Source organism: Rattus norvegicus, chromosome 1 (genome assembly GCF_036323735.1).
Source record: "Rattus norvegicus strain BN/NHsdMcwi chromosome 1, GRCr8, whole genome shotgun sequence".
Taxonomy (NCBI): Eukaryota; Metazoa; Chordata; class Mammalia; order Rodentia; family Muridae; genus Rattus; species Rattus norvegicus.
The window spans coordinates 82625486-82640919 of NC_086019.1; the positions used below are offsets into that span (position 1 = coordinate 82625486).

The 15434-nt window shown below is 45.3% G+C and overlaps 1 long non-coding RNA gene across 2 annotated transcripts; it reads right to left on the reverse strand.

The window, feature by feature from the left end:
• Nucleotides 1-5624: 5624 nt before the first annotated feature.
• On the reverse strand, nucleotides 5625-14858 carry LOC134482889 (uncharacterized). Of its 2 annotated transcripts, none has more exons than XR_010059581.1 (2): nucleotides 12230-14858; nucleotides 5625-5917 (listed from the first exon to the last, which is right to left on the reverse strand). It is a non-coding gene; the product is annotated as an uncharacterized LOC134482889 (long non-coding RNA). The 2 variants fall into 2 exon arrangements; XR_010059582.1 differs by having other exon boundaries at nucleotides 11868-14858.
• Nucleotides 14859-15434: the final 576 nt, after the last annotated feature.

Here is a 15434-nt window from a genome sequence, read left to right on the forward strand (position 1 = left end):
CACACCAGAAGAGGGCATCGGATCTCCTTACAGATGGTTGTGAGCCACCATGTGGCTGCTGGGAACTGAACTCATGACCTCTGGAAGAGCAGTCGGGTGCTCTCAACCGCTGAGCCATCTCTCCAGCCCGACTGTAGATTCTTAATGGAGAATGAGAGACATTGAAGACTTCTGTGACAACCTCTTCCCCCAGCCCACCCCACCAAAAAAGAAAGAAAGAAAGGAAGGGGGAGAGAGAAAGGAGAGAGAGGAGAGAGAGAGAGAGAGAGAGAGAGAGAGAGAGAGAGAGAGGGAGAGGGAGAGGGAGAGGGAGAGGGAGAGGGAGAGGGAGAGGGAGAGGGAGAGGGAGAGGGAGAGAGAGAGAGAGAGAGAGAGAGAGAGAGAGAGAGAGAGACTAGATAGGAACTCTAAGTCCTTTAAAACTGTAGTATAGCTCTACACAGTTCATGGCTTCTGGAGTGGGGGGTGGGAAAGGACTCAGTTATCTTTAAGGGTCTGGTCCCGGGAGATTGACCATGCTCCAGGGGTTATAATAGACAACAAGAGTTGGACTTGATGTATTTTTTTCTTTTTTTTTCTTTTTTTTGGTTGGGGTTGGGAGAGCACAAGGGTGTGAGGGTGAATCTGAAGGAATAGGAAGTAGTATGTAAACGGGATACAGACAAGACCCTTCCCATGGATGTGGTCTTTTGTCTGCATTTGGTTGGGGGGAACATTGTCCAATCACTGACCATTGCATCAGCTGAAACCATCACTGTAGAGTTGCCAATGTTTACTAATGTGACAACCATTGTTCCCAGGTAGAATGGAAGCTCTTTCACGTGGCCCACTGTCTCCTTTACCATGACATGATACTCAAGAACACAGAGCTCGGGGTTGGGGATTTAGCTCAGTGGTAGAGCGCTTGCCTAGCAAGCGCAAGGCCCTGGGTTCGGTCCCCAGCTCCGGAAAAAAAAAAAAAAAAAAAAAGAACACAGAGCTCATGAGCTCACTTGGTAAGCTCTGCACACCTGTCCCCAGTTCACCAGCCTCTCTGTCTTGTCCCCATAGGAAGTTCTGCTTGCCCCAAAGCTGGGCTACCAGCTTTGTTTTCAGTTTGCCATGTGATGGATGCAATAAATAACTGGACTGTATATCCTTCCTTGTCTCTCTCTGAACACATGAGATCCCAAACATTAACTCAAGGCTTTGTAGGGTAGAGCTTAGGGGCCAGGTCTCTCACAGTGTGCCCAGCTGGTCCCACCATTCTTAAACTGCCCCTGCCTTGTTTAGTCAGGATGCCTGTTGCTGTAAATATAAAAGTGCCCTTGCTCCCTCTCCATTGCTGACATCATCGAGTCACATGGCATTAGTGGGTACATTCATCTCTGCAGCAGCCAGTTCTAGGGCACCATGCCACACCACCCCTAGCTATTCTCTGTCCCCTGCAGTCTCCACCCTGGCTAGCCGCATGCTCTCCCAGCCGGCTCCAACTTTGCTCACATTCCCTGCAACCTGGTAAAATCAGGACTCTAGATGTTTGTAATTTAGCAATCAGATTTTTTTTTTTTTTGGTTCTTTTTTTCGGAGCTGGGGACCGAACCCAGGGCCTTGCGCTCGCTAGGCAAGCGCTCTACCGCTGAGCTAAATCCCCAACCCCTAGCAATCAGATTTATGTGTTAAATCCTCAATCCACAAAAACGTCCACACAATAAACTCACAACCAATCGATAATGATATAATCTGCCCACCAAGATAAATTGACTATAAAAATTCATCCCTTAGGGGTTGGGGATTTAGCTCAGTGGTAGAACGCTTGCCTAGGAAGCACAAGGCCCTGGGTTCGGTCCCCAGCTCCGAAAAAAAAAAAACAAACAAACAAACAAAAATTCATCCCTTAAATATTCATAATTACCTGTGACCATTTAAAGCCACACGAATCTGGGTCATCCTTCTCTGCCTCCATCTTGGTTCTCCCCTTCTCCTCTTCTTTCCCCCTTACAAAAACTTTGTCCCTGCCTTACTTTTTACTGTCCAATTACAGGCCTTGCCTTATCATGTGCCAGCCCTCACCTGCATATAGACATCAACCTACAGATGCCTCTTTGCTATTAAGTTTTCCTCCATAAACTGTGTGTTGTTGTGATAAAACTTAGGGACCCTTTGGTGATAGGCAACACGCTACTGATGAACTATAGCTTCAGCCTCTCTACAAGTCGTCATGTGGGGCCTGCCATGTCCTAGGTCAAGCCTGAATTTCACATTATGTTAGAATACTGCCCATGCCTAGCTGGCCCATAGATACGTAGGTCAAATAACACTTTCATGATGGCCACTTGGTATCTTACAGTTAGACAATCAGACCAGGCCCTTATTGCTTTCAGTATAACTTGACACACATGGAAAGAAGGAACCTCAGCTCAACTGAAGCATTGCCTGTGCTCATGTTCATGGGGATTTTTTTTTTGTATTGCTAATTGATATAAGAGGCCCCAGTCCACTGTGGGTGATACTATCCCTAGGCAGGTAGTCCTGGGATGTATAAGAAACCTAGCTGAGCAGAAGCCAGAGAGAAACCCAGTAATGTGTTCCTTCATGGTTTTTGCTTCAACATTCTGCTTTGAGTCCCTGCTTTGGCAATCACGACAGATTGTAAACCTGTAAAATGAAATAAACCCTTTTCTCCCCAGGTTGCTTTTGGTCATGATGTTTATCACAGTAACAGAAAGCCATAAAGTGGCCTGACAACTCGTGATTAGGCATTAATTTGTTAACAAAGGTCCAGTAGTAATCTAAATTCTTTCTCAAAGTAAAAATGTTAACGACAGAAGGTGTAGAGTTTTGTTTGTTTGTAAGTTGGTTGGTTGGTTGGTTGGTTGGTTTTAGTTTTAGTTGTTGTTTTTCTTTCTTTCTTTTTTTTTTTTTTTTGACACAGGGTTTCTCTGTGTACATCTGTTGGCCCTGGAATTCAGAGATCTGCCTGCTTCTGTCTCCCACGTGCTGGGCTTGTTTTTTGACATATTTATTTTCTTTTATGTGTATGAGTGTTTTGTCTGTACATGTATGTCTATGTACCACACGCATGTCTGGTACTTCTGGAGGCCAGAACTGTGTTAGAGGAGCTCTGAGGAGCAAGGGGTGGGGGTGGGAGTGGGGTTCCTTAATGCAGGTGTTACAACTCTGAGGGGAAAGGTATTCTGGAAGTAAGGAGCCAAGGCATACCACAAAGTCACACTGCACAACAAACCTCGCACAAGAGATGTATTGGGAGGATTTCTCTCCCTCAGAGAAAAGCAGCAGAGAAGTGAGCAGAAGACAGGGTTCATTTTTATATAGGGTTTTTAATGGGTGACAGGGCTTTCCAGGGTGGAGATTTCCCGGAATGGGATGGGTGGGTTTTCAAATCCTGAGTGTGGGCTTTTTACTCTGAATGGAGGAGTTTGGCCACCTGTTTCTAGAGAGGTTGGGTCCAACCATTGTGGCAGTTAGAGTGCTCTGTGGGTGGAGCCTGGTGGTTGGAGGTCCTCAGGGGTAGGGCCTGGTTACTCACCCACCTTGAGGAGCTTACAAGGAGGCATCAAATTCCCTGGCTCAGTACTTTAAAAATTGAAGAAAGCTTGATGTGGGTGCCAGGATCCCAACTCTGGTCTTCTGGAAGAACAGTAAGCAAGGGTCACTAGGCACGGGTTCTTTATTGTTTTGAGCAGGGCCTCATTGAGCCCAAGCTGGGCATAAATGCACTTGGTAGCCAACTCTTGATCTTTGTGCTTTGGTTTCCTGAATGCTGCGGTTCCAGACATGTGATACACAGCTGTCCTGTGTGGGGGTGTCTTGAGCCTACGTCAGTGAGGAAGCAGGAAGTATGTGGAGATTCAGATTTAGACTTGTTTATACTACCGCCCAAGACCTTCTTGGAAAGGGTAAAGTATTTTATGGGCCAAAGCTTCTGTCTCAGATACTGGATGGTGCATGGAACTTAGAACTAGCCAAGAGGAAGCATGATTGTGAGGACTTCCCACCCTAAGGACAGCAGGAATTAAGTTCTCTATCACAACAGGTGTCCATCAGACCTCCCTCTACAGCAGTTTCTCATCCAGTTGGTCTCATCCCCTGGGAGTAGGTATGAGTGGGGGTCAAATGGCCTCAGACCACTGAAAACATAGATATGTACATTAAGATTCATAACAATAGCAAAAATTAAGTTATGAGGTAGCATCAGAAATAATTTTGTGGTTGGGCATCACCACAACATGAGAAACTATATTAGAGGGCCACAGCATTAGAAAAGTTGAGAACCACTGTTCTGCAGTCTCAAAACCACTCACAGAATGTTTAGGTCACATCTCTCTCTCTTTTTTAAAAACACTTATTTATTATATATAAGTACACTGTAGCTATCTTCAGACACACCAGAAGAGGACATCAAATCCCATTACAGATGGTTGTGAGCCACCATGTGCTTGCTGGAATTTGAACTCATGACCTCTGGAAGAACAGTCAGTGCTCTTAACTGCTGAGCCATCTCTCCAGCCCTTAAGTCACATCTCTAAGTCCATAATCCCAGTACATGGTACTTGGGAGACAGGCAGGTGGATCTCTAAATTTGAGGCCATCCCAGTAGAGTGAGTTCCAGGACAGCAAGGGCTACACAGAGAAACCCTGTCTTGAGAAACAAAAACAAAAAACAAAAACAAAACAAAAAAACTAACAAGCAAACGAAAAAAGACACATTTATAAAACACAGGTGGAGATGACAAGCAATTGAGGACACAAGCCTGAAAGGTGGAATCCAGGGTGTTAGCTATCTAATCCAACCTTGATTCTCTGCCTTTTAGGACCTCTGTTACCTGAGGGCTAAGCAATCACATGGGCAATAGCACTTATACTATAAAGAAGAAATTAATATCTTGCCCGCTATGACCTATGTAGCTAAGACCCTTTCTGTTTTTTGTTTTTTATTTTTTACACAAGTTTGCCTATATGTAGCCTGGGCTACATAGGAATATCCTGTCTTAAAAAAAATGAGTGGGGGCTGGAGCGATAGCTCAGCAGTTAAGAGCACTGACTCCTCTTCCAGAGGTCCTGAGTTCAAATCCCAGCAAGCACATGGTGGCTCACAACCATCTGTAATGGGATTTGATGCCCTCTTCTGGTGTGTCTGAAGACAGCTACAGTGTACTCATATAAAATAAATAAATCTTTTTTTTTTTTTTTTTGGTTCTTTTTTTTCGGAGCTGGGGACCGAACCCAGGGCCTTGCGCTTCCTAGGTAAGCGCTCTACCACTGAGCCAAATCCCCAGCCCCATAAATCTTTTTTTTTTTTTTTTTTGGTTCTTTTTTTCGGAGCTGGGGACCGAACCCGGGGCCTTGCGCTTCCTAGGTAAGTGCTCTACCACTGAGCTAAATCCCCAGCCCCTAAAATAAATAAATCTTAAAAAAAAAAAAAAGAGTCATATCATTCTGCAGTCAGTTGCCTGGACTTGCCTTGTGTTGAAATTGGGGAATGTCTGAGATGGAAATGGATGCTGCCAACGAGAATAGCTGGTGGATGATTCCTGAAAACTTTGAGTCTCCATTCCTGTTCTTCATAGATGAGGACCAGGAGCAGCACATATTTGGCCATGGTGACGAATACCTCAGATGCATTGAGGAACACAGCAACACCTTTATTCAACTGGAGGGATGGTTCACAGCTTCAGGCCAGACTCGAGTCACAGTGGTGGGACCATTCAGAGCAAAGCATTGGTTGGTGGATATGATTTGGAACCTGTGTAACCAGGAAGCTTACCACAGGGCCGGAGGCCAAGAGATGTTGGATCTTGTCCGAAAGCAGCCTCTGACCAGAGCTCACTTGGATGCCTCCCTCACAGTGCAGGCACGTGACTGGGGCCTGTTTCTTGATATCAAGGATTTAGTCACCACCTGGGACTGATCTACCCTGGGAAACAAGGATGTGACAGTTTTGACCAGCGTTTAAGAGAAACTAAAGGGAACTGGCATGGTGCACTATCCTGAGGGAAGACTCGGGTGCAAGTATCTGAGGGACATCTCCCAAGCATAAGGCTTTTCTGTAATGGCAAATGTGCAATAAAACAATGCCTTGCAAAAAAAAAAAAAAAAAAAAAGAGTCAGGGCTGAAGAGATAGCTCAGAAGTTAAAAGCACTGACTGCTCTTCCAGAGGACCCGGGTTCAATTCCCAGCACCCACATGGGCAGCTCACAACTGCCTATAAACACAGTTCTAGAGGACTTGACATCTTCGCACAGACATACATGCAGGCAAAACACCAACATACATAATAATAAAAACTTAAAAAACTAAAACAGAGCAATCAGCCCCAGGGATGTCACTTTGTCCTCATTATTTCAAGTCGAGCATCTGGATCACATCTGCAACTCTGACACACAAAATGTGGATGCAGGAGAACATGGACTGTAGTTAGGAATGGCTTTGTTCTTGTAGAGCAAAGATTCTCAAACTTCCTAATGCTATAACCCTTTAATATAGTTCCTCATGCTGCGGTGACCCCCAACTGTAAAATTATTTTTATTGCTACTTCTTAACTATTTGCTGTTGTGAATCATAACATAAAATCCATATACATGTTGCACACACTCACATAGACCCACATAAACAAAAATAAAAGGCTAAATCTTAAAAAACAAACAACAAACAACAACTACAAAAACCAGACAATGGTGGCGTAAGCCTTTAATCCCAGCATTTAGGAGGCAGAAGCAGGAGGATCTCTTGAGTTCAAGGCTAGCCTGGCCTACAGAGTGAGTTCTGGGACAGCCAAAGCTACACAGAGAAACCCTGTGTGGAGAAAATGAAACCAAACTAAAAAAAAACAAAAAACAAAACAAAACAAATAAAAAAACAAAAAAGAAAAAAGGTGAACACTTCCTACTCTTGCAGAAAACCGGGGTTCAGTTTCTAGCACCCACACGGCGGGGATGGGGGAGCATTCACAGCTGTGAAGTCTAGTATTGGAGGATCTAATGCCCCCATCTGGCCTCTGGAAAAACTGCATTCAGATGGTGCAAAGCACCCAATACCATAAAAATAAATCTTTAAAACAAACAAGGAAAAGGACTATTATCTCATGCTCTGACTCTGGTGCCTCCAATGAAACACTGAGATAAAACACTGAAGAAAAATGAAACTAAAATGGTGAAAGGAGCCAATGCCAGGGCAAAGAGGAAGAACGACCCCACCCCCAATGAACTTAGTGCTGTAGCTCAATGGCAGAGTTCTTGTTGAGCATGCATAAAGCCATAGACTCAGTCATCACACACATATACATACTCACACACACACACACTCACACACACACACACTCACTCTTACACACACATTCAATCACACTCACTCACGCACACAGATTCACACTACACTCATACACTCTCACACACATATCCACACCACACTCACACGCATCAGAAGAGTGGGAAGTCTAATCTGATAGCACCTGGGTCAGGCTCTAGTGCTGCCTCCCACTGGCAGGATGCCCAGCAAGCACTTAGCCTCTGAGTTACAAATTCCCAACTTTCCACATTTCTGCCCAACCATCGATGGGAACAACTCCATCTTACAGAAAGACAGATTTTTTTCAGTAACTATTTGAGGACATGTATTAGCCTATGCCATGTGAAGGAGTGGCCAGTACTTTAGTATGTATGAAGAAGACTCTTCCGTAGGAGTTGGGAAGATGGAAAAGTGACATGGTCATTGACCCCTGCACTCTGATGCCAGAGGTATGTCTTTACCCAGGGACATTCCTGCTTCCAGATGCCTATCTCTGTAGCTGGACCTCTCCACACCTCTTGTGTGATTCCAGGTTTCAAGTCTCCCCTAGCCCACGAGCCACTGCTTTTGACTGCACTCCAGTTGAATATAAAAGGGACGATTCTGTGAGGAGTGGATAAGCTGGTGACAGTTGGTGACAGCAAGACGATCTACCATATCAGTGCATGGCTACAGACTAGAAATTGGAGGGCGTACATCTGGAACTCCTTCCACTGGGGAAAACATCGAGGCCGCAAGGAATATGTGAAGCTGTGTTATCAGCTTAGGGCATGTAAAGCTGAGGTAAACATTGTTCAGCTGAGGGATAAGAGCAAAGAACAAAATTGAGTTGAGGCACACTTGAGGGGGAGCTGTCAAGAAAGTAGGGAAAACTCGTGGAGAATTAGAGAGTCACTAAGGCCTGAGAAGGCATGGGCTTTGTGCCAGGTATGGAGACCAAGCCAGTCACTAGGCATGAGAACAGGCCATACACTAGGCATGAGGACAGAGTCATACAAGCAGGTATGAGAACAGCCCATCCTAAGAACAGTCACCAGATCCCAGCATCCTCTGGTGTGTCGGTCATGCCTATTTATGGATTCATGTTATCAGAATGGAAGTGATGGAATGCAGGAGTGAGTTATGTCTTCTCAGGAGCAGCCAACATATGACATGACAGGCCACAGTGGGAAGACTGAGCTTTACATAGAGGAAAAGGTTGAGCTTTACAGATAAAAACCATTCAGGACTTGGATGCCCCTAAAAAGTAGATCCCCAAACAATAACCAGTGCCTTGTATTTTAAGGTAGGCAAGATAACATCACCCACTGTTAAAATGTACATTTGTGTGTTGCATGTACAGGTGCATGTGTGTGTGTAACTGGAGGTACAAGTATACATGTTACATGTGCCTGTGAAGGTCAGAGATTGATTGGGGACCATGTCTTTGATTGCTCTCAATCTCCCACCCCACTTGGTTTTTAGAGACAGTTTCTCTGTGTAGCCTTGGTTGTCCTGGAACGCTGTAGACAAGGCTGGGCTTGAACTCAGAAATCCACTTCCTCTGCCTTCTGAGTGCTGGGATTAAAGGCACGTGCGCCATCATTGCTGGGAGATTGTTTTAGATTTGTTTATTTTTTTTATAAAATGTGAGTACACTGTCGCTGTCTTCAGACACACCAGAAGACAGCATGGGATCCCATTACAGATGGCTGTGAACCACCATGTGCTTGCTAGGAATTAAACTTAGAACCTCTGGAAGAGCAGCCAAGGCTCTTTACTGCTGAGCCGTCTCTCCAGAGCCCAAGTTTGTTTTTTCTAAGACTCGACTTTGTAGTCCAGGCTGGATTGTAACTTGATCCTTCAGCCTCCAGTTCCCGAGGGTTGGGTTCACAGGCTCACTAACTAGCTCACTGTGCTGTGCGCTCTGTGATTGACTAGGGCCTTGCACTTGTTACACACGTCTTTATTAATGAACCCTATTTCCAGCCACACAGCCAGGATGCTTTTCTGAGTATAGGGTCTTGCTCTGTATACCGATACCCAACACAACAACCAATAGGGATGATTCTCCAGCAGCAGAAGCTTCTGGTGAAGATACCAGGGTCTGTGAGGGATCATCATGCGGGTCAGGGCATGGGTAATTATCAGTTCCTGATTCTCCTGCTTTCCCCGCTAGGGTTTTCATGGGCAGATACACAGCAAGGCGGCTTGAGAGAAAGAATTGAAGTCGACGTGCAGGCTCCTCTGTCACCTTGGCAACAGACACGCGTGTGCGTGTGTGTGAGACCTGTCTTTAAATAAGTTTTTCATTCTTTCTTTCACTTTTTTGTTTGTTTTGTTAGTTTTGTCTTGTATTTTAGACATGGTTCTCCTGTGTAGCCCTGGCTGTCCTAGAACCTGCCTGTAGACCAGGCTGGCCTCAAACTTAGAGATCTGCCTGCCTCTGCCTCCAGTGCTGGGATTAAAGGCACCTGGCTATGTTTTTTTTCTAAGAAAAATATCCTTATGTGTTCATTGAGGCCACATAGGGAAAGAGACAATCGAAGTAAAGTCATAGTTTCAGGTCACCTACAGTGGCCATTCAGGAAAGAGTGTCCTCGGACCTGGGTTTGGGATAATCTGAACCTGGTACAGAGAAAAGACAGAAAGCAGCTCTAACCAATACCCTAATTTCTGATCCACTGACTACATACTCATGACTTAGGACTCCGTATAGGCTGACCCTTTCTGTTACTTGATCACCCTCAGAAAACCCTAATTCTCCAATCACCACACTAGTTGCGTGTGTGTGTGTTTGTGTGTGTGTGTGTGTGTGTGTGTGTGTGTGTGTGTGTGTGTGTGTGTGTGTGTGTGTGGTCCTGTGGTCCGGGAGGTGAGGACACCTTGGGGATCAATATCAGAACTTTGCCCGTGCTAGGAAACCCTTTACAATTGAGGCAGAGTCTTTCTAAATTACTCATTCTGGCCTTAAAATCACTTTGTTTTCCAGGAACTTTTGAACTCATGATCCTCCTGCCTCAGCCTCCTGACTAGGATTGTAAGTCAGTGCCACCACACTCAGCCTATGCCTCACTGTTTTGTGCTAGGTCTACTCTGCCAGTCTTAGTACTCTGAACCCAGCCTGTGTATGGTTACTTATAATGGATGTCCTCCATCCTTGGATGTTTCTGGTTTGAAACATCTCAAATACAAAACCCAATAATTTCCATATTTCCCAAACAAGGGTCAACCTTGATAGCTCTTTCTCACAGACCCACAGCAGGTAATCTAGTTGGCTGAAGTTAAGCAGGTTCCAAAGTCTGCCATTTGATTCCACGGGCACTGGTTGATGGTCACCTGAAGCACACACCTCCTTGCTGGCCTTTCCATCTCCATCCTCACCATCCTCTCAGTGTCTTCTCCAGCCAGCAGCGATAGGGAAAGTCCCATTGGAAAATAACCAACCCTATTCTAGAAACTCAGGCTCAAAAGGCCCCAACTATGTGTTTTTGGCTTCTATTAAACTGCTGGCTTGTTTTACTCCCCTCTGCAACTACCAACCAATATGTAGTTTTTCTATGTTCTTTGCCTTAAAATGCATCCTGTTAAATGTATTCAAGGCTGCTCTGTGCGAAGTGTTTTTCTCTAGGCAACCAGACTCTTCTTAATTTGGACTTTGGTTCTATTGAGTGGTCTTTGGGTATTAAGGGGAAGGCTGGTGGTCCTTCACACCCTTCTGCCTATGAGCAGATGTCCATATCAACACACCCAGTTGGGATGGTCTTTTGCTTGTGTTGCACACCCAAAGAAGGCAGGTGGGTTTTTTTTGTTTGTTTGTTTGTTTTGTTTTGTTTTGTTTGTTTGTTTTGATTCAGAGGATAGTAATATACAACACAGAAGAAAACTGAAAGTTGTGAAAGGACAACACAAACCCCATTTGTCCCCATTTAGGGACCAGGCCTAATTTGAAAAAACGGCCATAAGCATCAGCTCCAGAACAGATCATAAGTCCCAGAAACTAGACCATAACACACCAGCTCCAGGGAAAGATCATGAAATCCAGAACAAGGTCATAAATCCCCCTCTGAAAGAATACCTTGGGGACAACCACAAAAAACTGGAAAATATCCTCTCAGATAGGCCCTCTGCGCTGAGCAGCCCTATCTCATCCTATGGCTAAATGTCATTGCATAGGAATGCAGACCACTGAGCACCTGTGAGTCCCTAAGCCCCTAAGCATACACCAATTAAATTTTAGATTACCTAATCCTTTTATTAGAGTACCCTATAAGAACTCTGCTCTCCTTTGTCCTGGGTCACCATTTCAAAAATGGTTGACTCGGGGTTGGGGATTTACCTCAGTGGTAGAGCGCGCAAGGCCCTGGGTTCGGTCCCCAGCTCCGGAAAAAAAAAAAATAGTTGACTCCCGCATGCTGGTTGTTTCTGCAGAGTAAATACTCTTTGTCTTTGCATACTATCTGCTTCCTGCAGCGATTTTCAGACCCTTACAATTTTGGATACCGTGTCCTAAAAGACTGGAGGAACTTGAGATCCCAGATCTCTTTGCACTAAACATTGGGCACTTTCTCTTCATTGTAGTTTGGGTCTGCCAGCGTACCTGTTCTAGGCTGGGCAGATACTTCACATTTCCAATGGCGTAGTGACTGAGGAGGATATCGGCCCTCAGGCTTTTGATCTTCCTGAGACTCTACCTAAGGGCTCGGAGGCCCGACTGCGGGGATCATGGGAACTAAATCCAAGCGCGGAGAACCCGAGCCTCTTGGCACAGGTTGCAGAAGAGGAAAGACCCAGCTAATACAGTAGCGGTGAATTATACTACGTCCTGACAATCTCTGTCCGTCCCATCTAGTGGAGCGCCAGTTGCCCAGAGGACAACGTACTACAGAATGCAACACAGGACCCGTCTGGGCACTAGAAATCCCGCCCCTCCCACTGTTCCTCTAGAGATTTAAACCATACCTCTGAAATTTCATTGGCTTAGGGTGCTTAGACAATGGCACGCCGTTTCCCAGAAACCATCACGGCTCCGATTTGTCGTTGCCACGGTGATTGTGACGTAAACGGACATACATCACTGACACGCGACAAGTATTACATCCTTTTGCTGGCCAATGAAAACCCAGAAGGGCATTTCTGGCGGGCCAGAGAGACACTGGACCAATGCTATAGATTGTGAGCCATTTTCTGGACCGCTTCGCAGAGAAGGCGGGACTTCTGGCTTTTTACCAGCCCCTTCCCCTGCTGTCTGTGGAGCGGGCCGTGTCACCTGGTGGTTTACTGCCGCAAGGGCGCTTCCGGAGGTTCGTGAGAACTGAAAAGTCAAGAACTTTAGGCCTCTGTGATTATCACCTTCCCCAGAGTCCAGATGACCGTGGCGTGTCCGGAGGGTTCCATCCAAAGACTGAGCGTGTGCACCATCTCCTATGGGGATATCCGTCGAACGGAGATAGACAGAGGCTTCAAAAGACCTCCAGGTCACGACTCTCGCCCGGCCATTTTCCTGGCTCGCTTTTCCTTGCTACTGACATAATAGATGCTGACATGATCTTTGACTAGGACCTCCCGAGACTTTCCCCGAGCGTTTGTTTTTACTTGATGCCGTGCTTCTCTGCTACACAATTGCAGAGGTGGCTTTTACTACACTGTTAATGGTCTGTCATGGGATGAATCACCTTGAACTGGGGTTGACTTCTCACAAACCACTTGGTCTTCCATAGGAATCTCTGCTTCCACACTACAGAGCGGGAAAAGGGAAACCAGGATAGTTGGAATGAAGCTATGACCAAAAAGGTCATATACCCTGTGAATGCAAGTCAGGTGTGGAGGGCCCTTGGAATGGATGGTTCTGTCTTGTCCAGACACCAAGGAGAGTAGCCATACCTCCTTTCCGTCTTCCTCTCCCAGTTCTGACGCTTCATCCTATTGTTCCCTGACTCCTGGGTTCTAACTGGTGTTCGCTAAGCATCACTTTTTCTACTTTCCCCCTTATACTTCATCTTTTCTGTTTCTGGCCACCACATAACATGTCTTGAGCTGGTATGTATCCTTAGTTATTGAAAACTAGCTCTTTGAAACTAGCTTCTTCCCTCTAATCGTGGGCATGCTTGATGATCCAAAGGCCTGTCTTTCTCTCATTGCATAGCACTTAATGCTAACTTGTGCTTCAGTCTCTCCACTTAGGCTCATTACGTGGCAGCCCTGCAGAGAATTGTTTCCATAGTGATGACAGAAAAGCCCATACTATAGCCTGCTGCCCTTGATATTTGATCTTTTCAGAAGGGAGAGTGTCATTACTGTTAATTTGATGCAGCTTGCTCTTTGGGGACAGCAAGCACCTATGTATGAAATCTGTTCTTAGCACCTACACAAAACCCTGCCAAGGGCCACCTTTACAAATTCTCTTCTCCCTATACTGCCCTCTTCCAACATTCCTCTCTGACTCCCTTCATAGAACATTGGCATCTTTTTACTACTCATGCTCCCCAGTAACTGAAAACAAGGGTATTCAAGGCTGATGGCTGCATCTGCCAATTTGTCTCTGTAAAGGTGTCACAGATATTCTAAGCACCTCACCCATCATTGTCTCTCCTGTCTCCACTCTAGTGAGAACATATTGCTCTTCAAATGTGGCTCTACTCCGTTCCCGCAGGATTCTTTCCATCCAAGGCCTTCCTGGAAATCCATATCTGAAGTCACATTTAATTTTTTTAAAAGATTTATTTATTTATTTATTTATTTATTTATTTATTATGTATAAGTACACTGTTGCTGTCTTCAGACACACCAGAAAAGACATCAGATCTCGTTACAGATGGTTGTGAGCCACCATGTGGTTGCTGGGATTTGAACTCAGGACCTCTGGAAGAGCAGTCAGTGCTCTTAACCACTGAGCCATCTCCCCAGCCCCTCAGCTTGTACTCTTACTAGCCTAGCCCACTCTAGTCCCTTCTGCCACAAAGGTCAACTATGTAACAGCCCAGATCATCCATCCACAGGGTTTTGCTTCTGTGCTTCCTTTTGCTAAGAGATGGCTGACACTGAATTTTGTAGCTAATGCTGTGATGTTAGAACTGAAGAGAAGATGTCAACCACAGAGAATGAAAACTGAGGAAAAAGAGCAACTTGGACTTGTCATCCACTTGCAACTGCTGTGCTTAACTTCTAGAGACCGGACAGTTTTCTATCCAGTCTGTGGCACACAGGGATAATTCTGCTCTGAACACGGCGTCGCTGGTAGGTGAAGGAGTGGGTGGTGTCACGGGAACAATTAGAGGTAAATAACTCTCCTACTTGCAGATGATGTAAACCCTAATCAATAAAGCCTCGACAAACTGTTTTTGGTGGTGAATGAAATCAAAAGTTCTATTCAGTATCTGGTTTCAGGTACTAATTTGATTTGGGGCTCATATTATAGCAGGAAGTCTTTCTCTGAGCCAGACATTATGCAGTATGCCTGTAATTACAACGCTTGAAAGGCTGAAGCAGGGGGAATGCAAATTAGAGGCCAGACTTGACTCCATAGGTACAAGGTCAGCCTGGGCTACATGGCAAGATCTTTTCTTAACCAACACCCTGCCCCCCTCAAAAAAAAAAAATCAATAAACAAAAGGAACTTTTACTCAGCAATGCTTTCCTCAGTGGCCGTTGATTGGCAGGCCTCCCTTTAGAGTCAAGATAGATGTCAGCAGACTTATTTCTAATTGGTCAGAGTCCTGGGAGCTTAGGTTTGGAATATTCACACACACACACACACACACACACACACACACACACACACACACATATTACATCACATCACATCACATAGAACAGGCTAACTACCCTACACAGATCTTTTAAGGAGCTTAGAAGGCAAGCTTAAGTCAAAGACTCTTTGCCAGTAAGGTAGGGTTTCTTTTACAAGATCTACGGCTGCCAGGATCCAAGAGACTGAGCTCTGATGACCATTATTTTTTCTACTCTGAGACTGACACAACTGGACTTTTACCTCTAATTTCAAGTGTCACTTATGTTTCAACTTGGTGGAGGGCAGTTAATACAATCAGAAGGTGTGGCCTGGAGTTAAGATCTGCTCTGCTACCTTGGGATGCTCAGAATTTATGCAGACTTGCCCCATGCTCACTGATGCTTTCCTTTAGTGGTCTGCTTGTCTCGTGCTTCTGGG